The sequence below is a fragment of the Quercus suber genome, unplaced genomic scaffold (genome assembly GCF_002906115.3).
Source record: "Quercus suber isolate HL8 unplaced genomic scaffold, Cork oak 2.0 scaffold_1133, whole genome shotgun sequence".
In the NCBI taxonomy this organism is placed as follows: domain Eukaryota; kingdom Viridiplantae; phylum Streptophyta; class Magnoliopsida; order Fagales; family Fagaceae; genus Quercus; species Quercus suber.
The window spans coordinates 74,793-89,142 of record NW_027070536.1 but is presented as its reverse complement, the minus strand read 5'-3'; the positions used below and the strand labels follow the sequence as shown (position 1 = coordinate 89,142).

Here is a 14,350-nt window from a genome sequence, read left to right as displayed (position 1 = left end):
GGTAATGTAACTAAAGTTTTGGGATATATGTAGGAATGTGATGAGTGGAGGGTGTGATGGACAAAAATGCAAGACTATGATGAGTGATGGAAGGTTATTGAGACTTCTTAGAGAAAGTCACCATCTCCAAGTGAGACTACTTTGAGAGTCTCTACCTCCAAGCAAGGATAACACAAGTCTAAGCACAAATTCAATCACCGAAATGAGAGTGTCAACTGATGAGCATTTATTTATACAAGATTAGCTTTCTCCTAATTGGCCCGCATGGCTCAATATTATCGGCTTACTGATTCTTTATGTGCTCTTACTAATTCAGCATGTGTTTACAATAATTAACACGTGATTAATGTGCTTGAACCCCAACTTACTCACTCTAGTCTATTGAAATATCATCCAATTTGTTGTGTTAAGACAGCTTGACCTTAGTTAATTAATTCAATTACCCAAATTGATTAATTAAGTTAAATTAAATGCAAATTGTGAAGGCGCCAACAAATCACCAAATAAACTAAGTGCAACGAAAATTAAATTGAAATAGTGATTTGTTGACAAATGGGGAAAACATATCTCAAGGCAAAAACCTCACCGGGTGAATTTAAGGTCACAACTCCCAAGAATCTACTAATCAATAATCAAGTGGTTACAAATATGAGGAATCTTATCATTACCCTGGTCTATCCCAAAATATCAACCTACAGTTGAACCTTCGCTTCAATACCCAGTAGCCTTCTTTCCTTTGTTGCATAAATTTTCAATCTGTAATTAACTCTTTTGCACGGATCCCAATACGTAACTAATTGCAGCAACTTGAATGATTGTTGTTGGCTGCAAAATTCTTTACTTCATCAATAATGAAGATCAAGAAGTGCTTGGTTACAAAACCCTAAGGCGTACAAACACAATAGTTTCACACAAAGTATATGAGTTCTAAGTCTCTGTTTTCGTACTTAATGACTTTTAAAATAAGTTTTATATATGACTAGAGTTGTGAAAAAAGAAACCCTAATCATCCAAGTCATCTCGGCCGAATTTCAGACTTGGAAATTCTGAAATCGTAGATCTCGATAAATTGAGCTTGTGTCGAGCTTATCCATTAAACTTCAATAGCAGCATCTGTCGAGTTTCTATCGAGACTTAATGAAACAGTTTTCTTCACTTGTTTCTTAGATCAATCTTCACGTCTTTAATGATACCATTTGATATGCTTGAACAACATACTTCTTGATATATTAAACCTAACTTAGATCTACCGAAATACAAGTAAAGTGCGTTTTGTCAAAGGATTAGCCAATTACATAGAAAATATGACCCTAACACAATTGAACTCCAAGCTACTAGCTTTGGATTGAATCATATGCATAGGAATGAGAAGGTGCCGCCATGCGAACTTAAAACCAAACGGGCAGGGGATTGTCGATTGACACTTGCCTAAAACTAGGGCTTATTTCACGTTTCTTGCTTTTGTGTGTTCCTAAAACTATACCCTCCTTTGAAGAACCTTGTTCTCAATGTGAGCATGTTGTTAAGTATCCCCAAACATCATCTTTTTCTTCATTGAAGACATTATTTTCATGTTCACTCGATTCTTAGACATAATTTGACTAGTGCATTGAATTGGATTGGTCCCCTTCAATTAAGAACAACTTAGGGCTCTTGCAAACATGACCCATGACCCAATGTGGTCATTCTTGGATGATGCTTCTTGAATCGGAGGCTTACTCAGGTCTTGGTAAACCTTGATATTGACTATGAGGTGCTGAGTGCAGAAGTCTCCTCCCTAGCAATAACATATACTTCCTAACTTTTTACTCCTCTATCCCTCATTAGGGTTGCCATAGACTCCTTGATGTAATCCATGTCAAACAATGAAGCTTGGATTTTATCTAGTTGGGTGTTGTTGGATTATATTGATCTTAAAAGGGATGCAATGGTCTTGACAATTTGTGCAATTCTTGTAAGGAGAGAATATTGTATTATTGTATCGAAATTCAAGTGGGATCTTGATAAGGAAAGATGATGAATTAGAGTTTCTTGGAAATTGAGGTTTTGGGTATGAGTGAATAGGAAAGGATGGATGTGAGTATTTGATGATGTGAAGTCTTGGGTATAGTTGAGGATAGTAGATGGATGAAGTGTTTAAGGTTGGTTCTTGAAGGGTAATGCTTTAGGTTTTGATGGTTATTAATGGTGGACCTTTAAACCCTGTGAAATGCTTTGATATGTTCAAGTCTTAAAATATTGTTTAGTATTTACATAAATGGCTTTTTGTTATTAAAATGGGTCTAAAATATATATATATATATATATAATGTGTCTAGTTACATGTTTGTGTGTGTCAATTATGAACTCCCCCCCCCCTCCCCCCCCCCCCCCCCCCAACTAACTCAAATCTGAAGAATTTTGTTACAGGGTAATATTTTGTAAAAGCAAGACCGTGAGTTATGAAAATCACAAAGAGATTCACAGAGAGAATTCAATGAAGAAGAACAGTGAGGAAATAGAAGAAAGAGAGAGAGAGAGAGAATTGAGACTGAGAAAATATCTTCTTGATTGAGAGAATTACAGAATACAAAAGCTTAATTACAACAAAGATACACCTTCCTATTTATAGTTAAAATTACTACTATAACAGAATAGATTAGATCCAAACTATGCGCCTAAATTCACGGAGACCCCAACTCAACCATAACTGCTCTTTGAGCCACAATAACTGATCTTTGAACATCCCCAAGACAACATCGTTTAATACATTGGGAAGAAGCACCACACTTTAATCAAAATGGTGCGCATCCCTTGACCCTTTAATGAAACAGTGCATATCATCTCTGGCTTTAATGAAATGGTGCGTTTGCTATTGAACCTGTGTGACACCTAAACCTTTACCTTGAGCACCTAAACCTTTATCTTAAGCTTCATCTTCAACATCCCCCCTTAAACAACAGGGGAAGAGTCCACCAGGAGTTTGGAACGAAAGAAAATAAAAGGAGGACCAAGTAAAGGTTTAGTAAAGATGTCTGCCAAGTTATCCTTACCAGAGACAAAACCAACATTGAGATCTTTGTGAAGAACTTTCTCATGAATGTAATGATAGTCAACTTCCAAGTGCGTAGTCTTGGAATGGAAGACAGGATTGGCAGAAAGAGCAATTGCAGAGATATTATCACACCAAATGACAAGAACATAAAGAAGAAAAAGCTTGGGCTCTTTAAACAAAATGCACAGCCAAGAGAGTTCAGTTGCAGAAGTGGCCAAGGCCCTGTACTCAGCTTTAGTGGATGAGTGTGAGACAATGCTTTGCTTCTTGGCAGACCATGAGATGGGATTAGGACCAAGAAAAACCAATAAGCCTGTGGTAGAACGCCTGTCTGTAGGATCACCTGGCCAATCTACATCAGAGAAGGCAGTGAGAGTCAAGGGACCAAGGGAAAAGCAAATGCCATGATTCAAAGTACCCCTGAGATATCTAAGAACACGCTTAGTAGCTTCCAAGTGGACAGAGGTAGGCTTGCTCAAGAATTGACAAAGTTGATAAACACTGAATGCAAGGTCAGGCCTGGTAAATGTAAGGTACTGAAGAGCCCCAACCATACTCCTATATACAATGGGATCAAATAAAGCAACATCAAAATGAGGCACCAAACAAGAAGATGAACAACTAGGAGTCTTCACAGGTTTGGCATTTTCCATATTAAACTTATGCAAGACATTTGAGGCATACTTTGTCTAGGGGAGAGTGATGCCATGCTTAGTATAAGCAATCTAAATCCCCAAGAAGTAATTCAAAGGCCCCAAATCCTTCAATTCAAAAACCTGACTAAAAGTAGTGATAAGAAGAGCAACTTGAGAAGAGTCATTGCCTGTAACAATAATATCATCAACATACAACAACAAATAGATGATGATGCCTGAGGACTGAAATATGAAGAGAGTGTTGTCTGCTAGTGAAGTAGTGAACCCCAAATGAAGAAGGTGGAAGGTGAACCTCTCAAACCAGGCTCTAGGAGCTTGTTTCGGCCCATATAAGGATTTCTGAAGCTTGCATACACAAGAAGGATGAAGAGGATCCACATAGCCTAGAGGTTATTGCATAAAAACATCTTCCTTCAGAAAACCATGTAAGAAAGCATTTGATACATCAAGCTATCTTAAACTCCAATTGCAGCTGACAACAATTGTCAAAACAAGTCTCACAGTTGCAGGCTTAATGACAGGACTAAATGTTTCATTGCAGTCCACACTAGCTTGTTGATGAAAGCCTTTGGCCACCAATCTAGCCTTGTACCTTGAGATAGAACCATCACTATTCAACTTCAACTTATATACCCATTTGCACCCAACAAGGTTAACATTAGGAGGGGCAGGAACCAAGGACCAGGTCTACTACCTTTGCAAGTCTTGGAATTCAGCATCCATAGCCTCACACCATTTAGGGTACTGAGAAGCAACCTTAAATGATGGAGGTTTAGTAAATGTATAATCCATAACAGCCTTGTAACACAATTTAGGATTAGGTTTACTGATACCACTCTTAGATCTGGTCTACATAGGATGTTGATTGGTGGAGATCATGGGCAAGGGGTGAGAAGAAGACAGATCAGATGTTAGAGAAACGGACAAGGAAGAACTTGAGGGAGGTAATAGATCTGTGGTAGAAATAGGCATAGAAGGAAGTGAAGATAAAGAACCAAATGGAGAAATAGGATGAGAAGTAGGTAAGGAAGTAGGGAAGGTAGGAAGGTCAAAGGAAGATATAGTGGTTGGAGACACAGTAATGGTTGGTTTGTGGAATGCAAATACAACCAATTAGAAAACCAAGAAAGATCAGTGAATATAGGAGAGGAGGAAGGTGAAGAATGGTGAGAAGTGAGAGAAAAATAAGGAAATTTGGACTCATTAAAAAGGATATGCCTGGATGTATATATGTGTTTGGTGGCAAGGTCTAAACATAAGTAGCCTTTAGTACCTATAGGGTAACCAAGAAAGAGGCATTATGTGGTTTTAGGAGCAAGTTTCTGGGGATTGTAAGGTCTGAGATGAGGGTAACAAGCACATCCAAACACCTTGAGTTGAGAAATGTCAGGAGTGGAAGAATGTAGTTTAGCTCAGGGAGAGCTGAATGCAAGAACAGATGTGAGAAGGAGGTTGATTAAGGTCACAGCAGTGAGAACAACATAAGACCAATAGGAGGAAGGCATGGAAGCTTGTGATAAAAAAGTAATGGTGGTTTCAATAAGATGTCTGTGCTTCCTTTCAACCAAACCATTCTGTTAAGTGTATGGACAAGAAATTTGGTGAGTAATGCCATGTTGTGAAAGGTAAGATTTGAATGCATTAGTGGTATACTCACCACCACCATTTGATCTAAAGGTCTTAATAGTGGCTGAAAACTGGTTTTCAATCATGACTTTAAATTGAACAAACTTAGGAAAAACATCAGATTTAGATTTGAGTAACTAAAGCCATGTAAATCTAGAAAAATGGTAAATGAACAAAACATAGTATTTAAAGCCATCAACAGAGGTAATAGAAGCAGGACCCCACAAATCAGAATGAATAAGCTCAAAAGGAGTTGATGCAGTAAAAGAAGACTTTGGAAAAGGTAATTTGTGCATTTTGTCATACAAACAGTGTGTACAATCATTATTCACAATGGAACACTTATTCAAATCAAATTTGGCATTAGGAAACAAATGTTTAAGAACCATGTCAGATGGATGCCCAAGTCTCAAATGCCAAAGTGTCTTATTGAAAACAGAAACATGAAAAGCACTATTATAAGAATTAGATGACAAAGAGAGCCGAGAAGCCTTTTGAGGGTAGATGGGGTAAACACCATCTTCACTCTTGCCTTGGTAAAGAACTTTCCCCGTGGCTAAGGCCTGAATTGAAATGATATTTTCATCAAAATAATACTAACATTGATTATCATGACAAAGTTTATGCACTGAGGCAAGATTTGAGGCGATAGAAGGCACTCTAAGCACATTATTGAGGTGAAGAGAAGAGTAAGCAAGGGAAATAGAAGCATTACCTAAGTGAGTGATAGGGAGGTTTTGACCAATGCCCACAGTGATTTGATCTTGACCTTGATAGGGTTTAGGAAAGCTGAGATGACTAAGAGTGGATGTAACATGATTTGTTGCAGCACTATCAGCAAGCCAGGGCTGATCTTGTGTAAGGCAAGCATTGGATACAGTAGCCATAGTTGCAAGTTTGGTTGGTGGATGCTTTTCTTCATAAGCATAATCCATCCTATAGTAACAATCAAGTGCCAAGTGACCAACCTTTCCACAAATCTGATGGATTGGCCTTTTGGACTTAGCACCATTAGAATCAGATCGTACTTGTTGAAATTAATTGAAAGGAGAGAATTGGGATGGTCCATTATATCCTCTACCACCTTTGCCACCTCTATTATTAGAGTGACCTCTACTCTACCTCTGTTAAAAGATTGATTAAAGCCATTGCTATTAGGCTTTGGAGTAGCTGTTGCTGCCATAGCAAAGATGGTATCTTTAATCTCAAATCCATCATTTAGAGACTCCTCCTCTGCATTGAGCATGGGTGAAAGCTCATCAAAACTCACATGTGCACTTCTGGTCCTTATAGCTGACCTGAAAGTATTGTACTCTTTGGAGAGTCCCTTAAGAGTGATGTGAAGTAATTCCTCATCATCCATAATTACTCCAACAGCCAACAATTTGTCTCCAACAATTTTTATCTTCTGCAGATATAGATCCACTAAATCAGCTTCCTTCTTGATATTATGAAGCTCACCCTTAAGGTTCAAAACGTGTGATCTTGAAATGGAGGAGAATCTGTTTTCCAAAACTTTCCATACCTCTAAGGCTGATGAACACCCCAAAGTAAGTGCTAGAATTGTAGGAGTCAAGGTAGAGCTCATGAAAGTAAGCAAGGCCTTCTCTTTTGACTTCCAAATCAAGAAGTCAGGATTCACAACAGCAGTGTATGCTCCTGAGATATCTTTTAGATATTGATCAGGGATCAATTGTGGTTCTTCAATCAACTCAAACAATGAATAAGTCTCTAGCACCATTGTTATTTGATGCCTCCAAACTATGTAGTTTGTATTATCCAACTTTATGGTCATCATGTTGGACATATTAGAGAGAAAAAGAAGTGGTTGATTCAGCACATTCACTTAAGAACTTGAAGGAAACGAAGATGATGAAGATGCAGCCATTGTTGAACTTGTAGCTACCATTGTTGTTGAATTTGTAACTGCCACCGTTGCTGTAACATATGGCTCTAATACCATGAAGAATTTTGTTAAAGAGTAATTCTTGTAAAAGCAAGACCGTGAGTTATGAAAATCACAAAGAGATTCATAGAGAGAATTCAATGAAGAAGAAGAACAGTGAGGAAATAGAAGAAAGAGAGAGAGAGAGAATTGAGACTGAGAAAATATCTTCCTGATTGAGAGAATTACAGAATACAAAACCTTAATTACAACAGAGATACACCTTCCTATTTATAGTTACAATTATTGCTATAACAGAATAGATTAGATCCAAACTATGTGTCTAAATTCACAGAGACCCCAGCTCAACCATAACTGCTCTTTGCGCCACAATAACTGATATTTGAACATCTCCAAGACGTACGACACCGTTTAATACACTGGGAAGAAGCACCACACTTAAATCAAAACGGTGCGCATCACTTGACCCTCTAATGAAACAGTGCGTATCATCTCTAGCTTTAATGAAACGGTGTGTTTGCTGTTGAACCTGTATGACACCTGTAGCTTTACCTTGAGCTTCATCTTCAACAAAATCTTGGCTTTGACACCAATTGTAACGCAACTAGGATTTTGGGATGTATGAAGAAATGTGATGAGTCGAGGATGTGATGGAGTAGTGATTGTAAGTTGTAACTTCTTCTAGAGAGTTAACATTCTCTAAGTGAGTCTATTTTGAGAGAGTCTCTACTTCCAAGCAAGACTAACACAAGTCTAAGTACAAAATCAGATTACCATATTCAATCCCTAAAATGAGAGTACAAGCATCTATATATACATGATTAGCTTTACTTTAATTGCCCCACATAGCTCAATAATATTGGCCTACCAATTCCCCATGTGCTTTTTCTAATTTAGCAAATGTTTACAAGAATTAACACATATGATTAAGGTGCTTGAAATCTAACTAGCTCACTCTAGCCTATTTACTAGTAACTAATAATCCTAATCATGTGCAACCCTTGAAGCCATGTCAAATAGAGCTGATACCTAAGAGTTGTGTAAAATTGTGATTTTCAACTATATTGTGTTGGCTTTAATTCCATACCAAATTTAATTGTAATTTCTTCTATCATTTTCCCTGTATGTATGTGGGTTTATTTGTAAGGGATGAGTGTAAAAGATCGGTAAAGAATCAAGTTTCAAAAGTTAAATAAGTGGATTTCACAACTAGCTCACGAGAAGCAACCCATGAGAAGGCCACATATGGAGCACATGATTGGAAGATGATGAATTGTGCCAGGCTGTCAATTTTGTGACTGTCTCGTGAGAAGGGCCAACTCATGAAGGACCTGCGAAAGTTTCTGTTTGGCAAACAGTTGTGTTTTCTTTACCAATTCTTTACCCACACTATATATACCCTCATTACCCACGAATTGTAATGAATGTTTTTCAGAGAGAACCCTAGCAAATACACTTGAGAGTTAGAGATTGTTATACCCACAATCATCTACACATTTCCTTATGATTTTTCTTAACTCCTACCTCTCTAGCTCTAGATCTTTGAGAGGTTGTTAGCTCAAACACTTATCACACTCATTCTGAGTGTTAAGTGAGATTTTGGTGCGGCTAGAAGTATTGGAAGGAGCCATTCATTGGCAGATGCAATTGAGCTGAAGTGCAGGATCCGAAAAGCTAGAGAAGACAAAACTCCGAGAAGTCCATTGGTAGTAAGAGCTTAGAGGGCTCAAGTATATGAGGTAGACTAGACTTGGAGGGTCTTTTATTATTCGTGTAGTCCAACTATATTCTGTAGTAGATCGATTTCGACTTGGAGGGTCGCAGAAAGGTTTTTCACCGAGTTTTTCGGTTTCCTTTTCGATTACACATCTCGGTGTTATCTTGTGTTTGCATCTCTCTTCCCTACTCTTTAGACTTTCATTTTATCGGTTCATTGCACTTATTTACTCTTATTTTGCACTTAGTCTAAGTTAAGAGTAAAAAAAATTTAGCCACAATTTTTAATTGGGGATCTGAACAAACTCTTGTGTTTTAGCACAAATCCGAACTTTCAAGTTGAATAATGTTCAGGGGAATGAATGGGCCAGAGATGCCACACAAATTCAAAACCACAAATGTGAGTGCCCATCCGCACTTGAAAAACCGATTGGCCTCCTGTGAATGTTGATCGGCACTTGCCCTAAACTAGGGCTTTTATATATGTTTTTTCCTTTGCATTGGCACTGAATAAATTTTTTAACACTTTCACCACATACTTAAAATGTAATAATAATACTAAATTCAATAATAATAATAATAGTAACAGATAAGGGGGAAAATTTATAAGTCTTTCAAAACAAGTACTTTACATGCACATGCATAAGCATAAGCATAAGCAAGAAGTACAGCAAGAAACCAGATTAAATGGAAATACCTCAAGCTCTCACTGTTTTGTAGAAGGGAATAGAAATCTGCATGAACCTTACACGTATCATCACATACTAAGAAGGAAGGGGGAAAAAGAAGAAGTTTAAACTACTTTTTAAATCCTTCTCCAAAAAAAAAAAAAAAAAACTTCTTTTTAAATCTTAAAGTTTTTGGTAGGTTTCATTTAAACCTTCAAATTTCAAAATATTTCATTTAAACCTTCTATCACAGGTAACACTATTAAACGTTACATGACTAACTGGTTTAAATGGGACTTATCCAAAACTCTATGATTTAAATAAACCTATCTATGCCAAGAACTTTGTAGCTCACCTGGTTCTGGTTGTCATTTCCTGGTATTTTCAGAAGAGACATCCAAGATTCAAATCTCCCGTTTCCTAATTATCAAATTATCATATTAAAAAAAAAATTTATAAAGTTTGAACCAAATGTTTTTAAAAACTTTGAGATTTAAATAAAACATTTTAAAAGTTTAAGATTTAAATGAAATATAATACCCAAAACATTAAAAAGTAATTTATCCAAAAATAAATGAATTATGACAAGATAGGAGAAAAAAAAAATATTTGGATGGAATTGCTATCATTTGATGCAAAATCAGGTCTGATGTGTTTAAAATATGACATCTCCTCAAAAAAAAAAAAAAAAAAAAAAAAAAAAAAAAAAAAAAAATTAAAATATGACATCTCCTCAAAAAAAAAAAAACATTTGGACTCTTAATTCATTTTACATACATTTGATAATCTTAACCATCGTGTATTATATTCTCATTAAAAAAGGACTTCGTTTTATATTTGACTAGTTAGTAACCTATACAGTGCATGAAAAAGAACAACAAAATATGATTTTTTTTTTCTCTTTATTATTTTTTATTTGAGTATGAAAGTTGTTAATTACAGTAGTTATTATGATTGTTTTTCTATACGAAACTATCTATTCTCCCTTTTTCTTTTTCTTTTTGATAAGTAATAATGATGTATATTCAAGAACACTACCTCATACAGAAAGACATAAGGCAGAGATAAAAGAGTACACAGAACGAAGATAAAAAACAGAAAGAAAAGATACTAATTACAAAGGAGAAAGCTAAGAAACATAGGTATAGAATCACTAGAGGTGAGTTCCCAAGCCCTAGACCAGTCAAAAAGGGTGCCACTGAACGAAGCCAATAGCTGGTCATCGGAACTTTCCATGTCCTCAAAACGTCCTCCTATTTCTTTCCCTCCAAAGACACCACATTACACACAGAGGAGCTAAATTCCAAATACTAGACGAATGCTTTCCAAGCCAATTCCACCAACCAAAGAGAGAATCCGTCACTGATCTTGGCAAGACCCATGCAATCCCAAATGATCTAAACACCAAACTCCACAACTGGTAAGCCTTACCACAATGCAATAGCAGATGATCCACAGTCTCTCCATTACAACAACACATAATGCACCAGTCAACAAAGTCCATTTCTCTACCCCTCAAATTGTCACCTATAAGTATCTCATCCCATACATCCGTCCACACAAAAAAAGAAACATGCCGAGGGGCCTTAACCTTCCAAACACCTTTCCAAGGAAAGATAATGCAAATTTTTTTTTAATGAAGTATTAAATATAGAATATAATTTAATATTCATTATATATATAAAAATAATGACTTGTAAAATTGTAAGGTCTTGAAATCTTATATGGTAGAATTTAATGATGTCAACCAAAAGTCAAAAATGTCTTCAATTAGACCATTTCCTTTCCATTCATTAGAGTGCATAAGCCTCTTGAATGTGTAAGAGAATAAAAGACCAAGTAGAGAATTCCCGGGAAAATTTTAATTAACAGGTTTGAATTATTAAAGAAGAAAAAGTTTAGAAATTGAAAGGAAATGGACTCAAGAATCAAGATGAGTTCTTAAAATACATGAGTGAAATTCCATAAATTAGTAAGAGAGAGAGAGAGAGAGATCATAATTTTCTTTTCTTTCATCTTATTAGCCAAAATATTAACATAAAGTTAGATGCAGACTGCAAGGCCTAAATTAAACAAATGCAATCTACATATATGTGGTATAAGTTAGAATTATCATTATTATTATTATTATTTATAAATATGGTGTAGGTTAGAATTAATAATTGTTAAGTGATTAAATTCAGTCTTTTTTAATTGGTTAAACTTTTAGAATAAGTGATAGTTTATTATGATATTAGAAATTTTACATATTCTCCAAAATCTCCACTTATAATCGATGTCCATACCCAAATATGGGAGTGTTTATAGAATATGAAGAAACTAGAGAATACTGAAAGGAACTATATGGAGATGTTTTTGTTTCACACCTATTATTTTGATGGCCAAGTTTTTTTGAGCAAAAATGATAGTCTTTATTAATTAAGAAACAAAAAATACAATGGGGAAGAGAACGAGGGACATATGACCCCTAATTTCTCTTTTGCATCACTAGCATACACTAGCGTTGCACGATTACATCAGTAACAAAGAAAGAAAAAGAAACAAACGAGACAAAAAAAATTCAAAAACCAACTACTAAAAGAAAAGAGAATCTTCACTTGGATGTCCAAAAAACCTGAAAACTACTAAATGACACCTATCTGATGTACCTGGACATCAAAATGATGATTTTTTTTTTTTTAATCCATCAAAGGATTGCCTTTATGCCCAACATGATTGCCCAACAACTTCCATCAGTCCTATGTTTGACCCAACACCTTGCTCAATCTCCACAATTTTTTGTTTCTTTTCTCCCTTGACATCCGTACCCTCCCTAATCAATTTTTCTGTTTGCTTCCTTTTGTGCCCAGGTTCCACGTTTACAATAGAAAACTTAATAGGGTTTCCATTTGTAGACTCCTTAACAGACTCCATTTTTTTTGAGTTATGCAAAGATTGACTCCCACTTTTATCTAGATTACCACATTTTTTGGGCCGGCCCTTACAAGTATTCCTGTTTCCATGCACGTTACCATATCCAACATTGAAGCCTATTTCTAATCCCTCAAAACCCTATTTTTGCTCAACTTGTTTTCCCATTAAGCCACAATTGAAGGTGATAGTATCCTCATCCATGACTACCACCTCAACCAAATCAAAGGAAATCACGCTAGAATCTGGCACACAGATAGTTGGAGTCGCTTTTGAAAATGAAAAATTGGAATCGATTTGGATTTCACGATCAATCTCCGAAATCAGCTCCTCAAAAACAGGAACGTGATTCTTCACAGTCAAGATTGAATTCTTCTCAACTGTTATAGCACCATCTGATGGAGCTCTACTGACGATACCACCTTCAGGTAGACTATCCGACTGCACTGAAGACCTCCGGCCACTTCCACTTCCAATTTTTGGAACGCCCTGCTCATTAACCCTCCATTGTGAAGAAACCCGATCACCCTGATCAACTTGAGCACCATCGTTCCGCCGTCCCAAGCTACATCTTGCTTTGTTTGCATTCCCATGATTTCTACGATACCCCGCCTTTAACCACTCCCCATAAGGAAGACACCCCTGTTTTCGGTCTCTTGGAACAGAGCATTCCTTTACCACATGACCAATCCAATCACATAGATAGCAAAGCCCAACTAAACGTTCATACTTGAAGCCAATGCAAACCTTGTCTCCTTCAGGACTGACGACAACTCCTCCTCGGCGTAATGGTTTATCCAACGGCAACTCCACCCTTACTCTGATAAAGCGAGCTTGGTCAAATGAAAATGCCTTCAAATCAACTTCCAGTACTTCTCCCAAACCACTACCAATATCCCTGCCCACCTCTTCCAATAACAGATCAAAAGGTAAACCCCACACCTAAACCCACATCGGCATTGAAGAGAATCTAATTGAAGTTGCTGTCATACCTCGCTCCCATCTTCGTAATGCCAAAGGGTGGTCCTCAAAACTCCACGGACCATTTGCTAGCACCCATTTCAACTGACTCTCCATTGTAAACTTGAATTGAAAAAGATCATCCCCCACATCAACAATGCGTAAATCTAAGCCCATCCTCCACACAGATCATAGCACACTCTTGGTTGCACGCTGATTTAATGATGCATATCTTTTTGCGCATGCCTCCCCTTGATGATGAATGAACAAATTAAAAGATGCACATAAAATTTCCAATCCTTTTCTCATTTGTCGTGTTAACTTTGATTTTAATTTTACTTTTATTTATGATTTCAATTTTAATTTGATCATTATATCAATTTTCACCTCTAATTTATCAAATTCTTAATTTCAAAAAATGGGCTTTATCCCTTTCTAATCTCTTTTGAAACATGGCAATGACTATACTCCTTGAAGAATAAGATCCAAGGAGAAAATAAAATTTAACTCTTTCCCATCCAAATAACATCTTAAAGGAGTTAACTTTAGGCATGCTCCTTGTAATGCAATTGTTATTGTTTTATTAGTCACAGTTATTCTTCAATTTACTTAATTCTTCATATGGTTTATTATTTCTTGTATGACATGTGATTTAGTTTTAGGCCACCATACCATAAGAACTACCACTTAAGTGTTGATGAAATAAATTCGAATAATAAAGTGTTGATTAAGTAATTAATGAAACATCAAATAACTCATTCTTACTTAGTAGATACCGACAGACATATCAGGCGAGTGTGTAGGGACGGAGGGAGACCTGGACATTGGGGGGGGAAACCCCCCCCCCCCCCCCCCCCCCCGCGTTTTTTTTTTT

At 36.5% G+C, this 14,350-nt stretch overlaps 1 long non-coding RNA gene across 1 annotated transcript; it reads right to left on the bottom strand.

Annotated features, from left to right (window-relative positions):
- Positions 1-504: 504 nt before the first annotated feature.
- On the bottom strand, positions 505-10,080 carry LOC136065761 (uncharacterized). Its single transcript, XR_010627368.1, has 2 exons — positions 9,962-10,080; positions 505-825 (listed from the first exon to the last, which is right to left on the bottom strand). It is a non-coding gene; the product is annotated as an uncharacterized LOC136065761 (long non-coding RNA).
- Between the last annotated feature and the right edge of the window lie 4,270 nt (positions 10,081-14,350).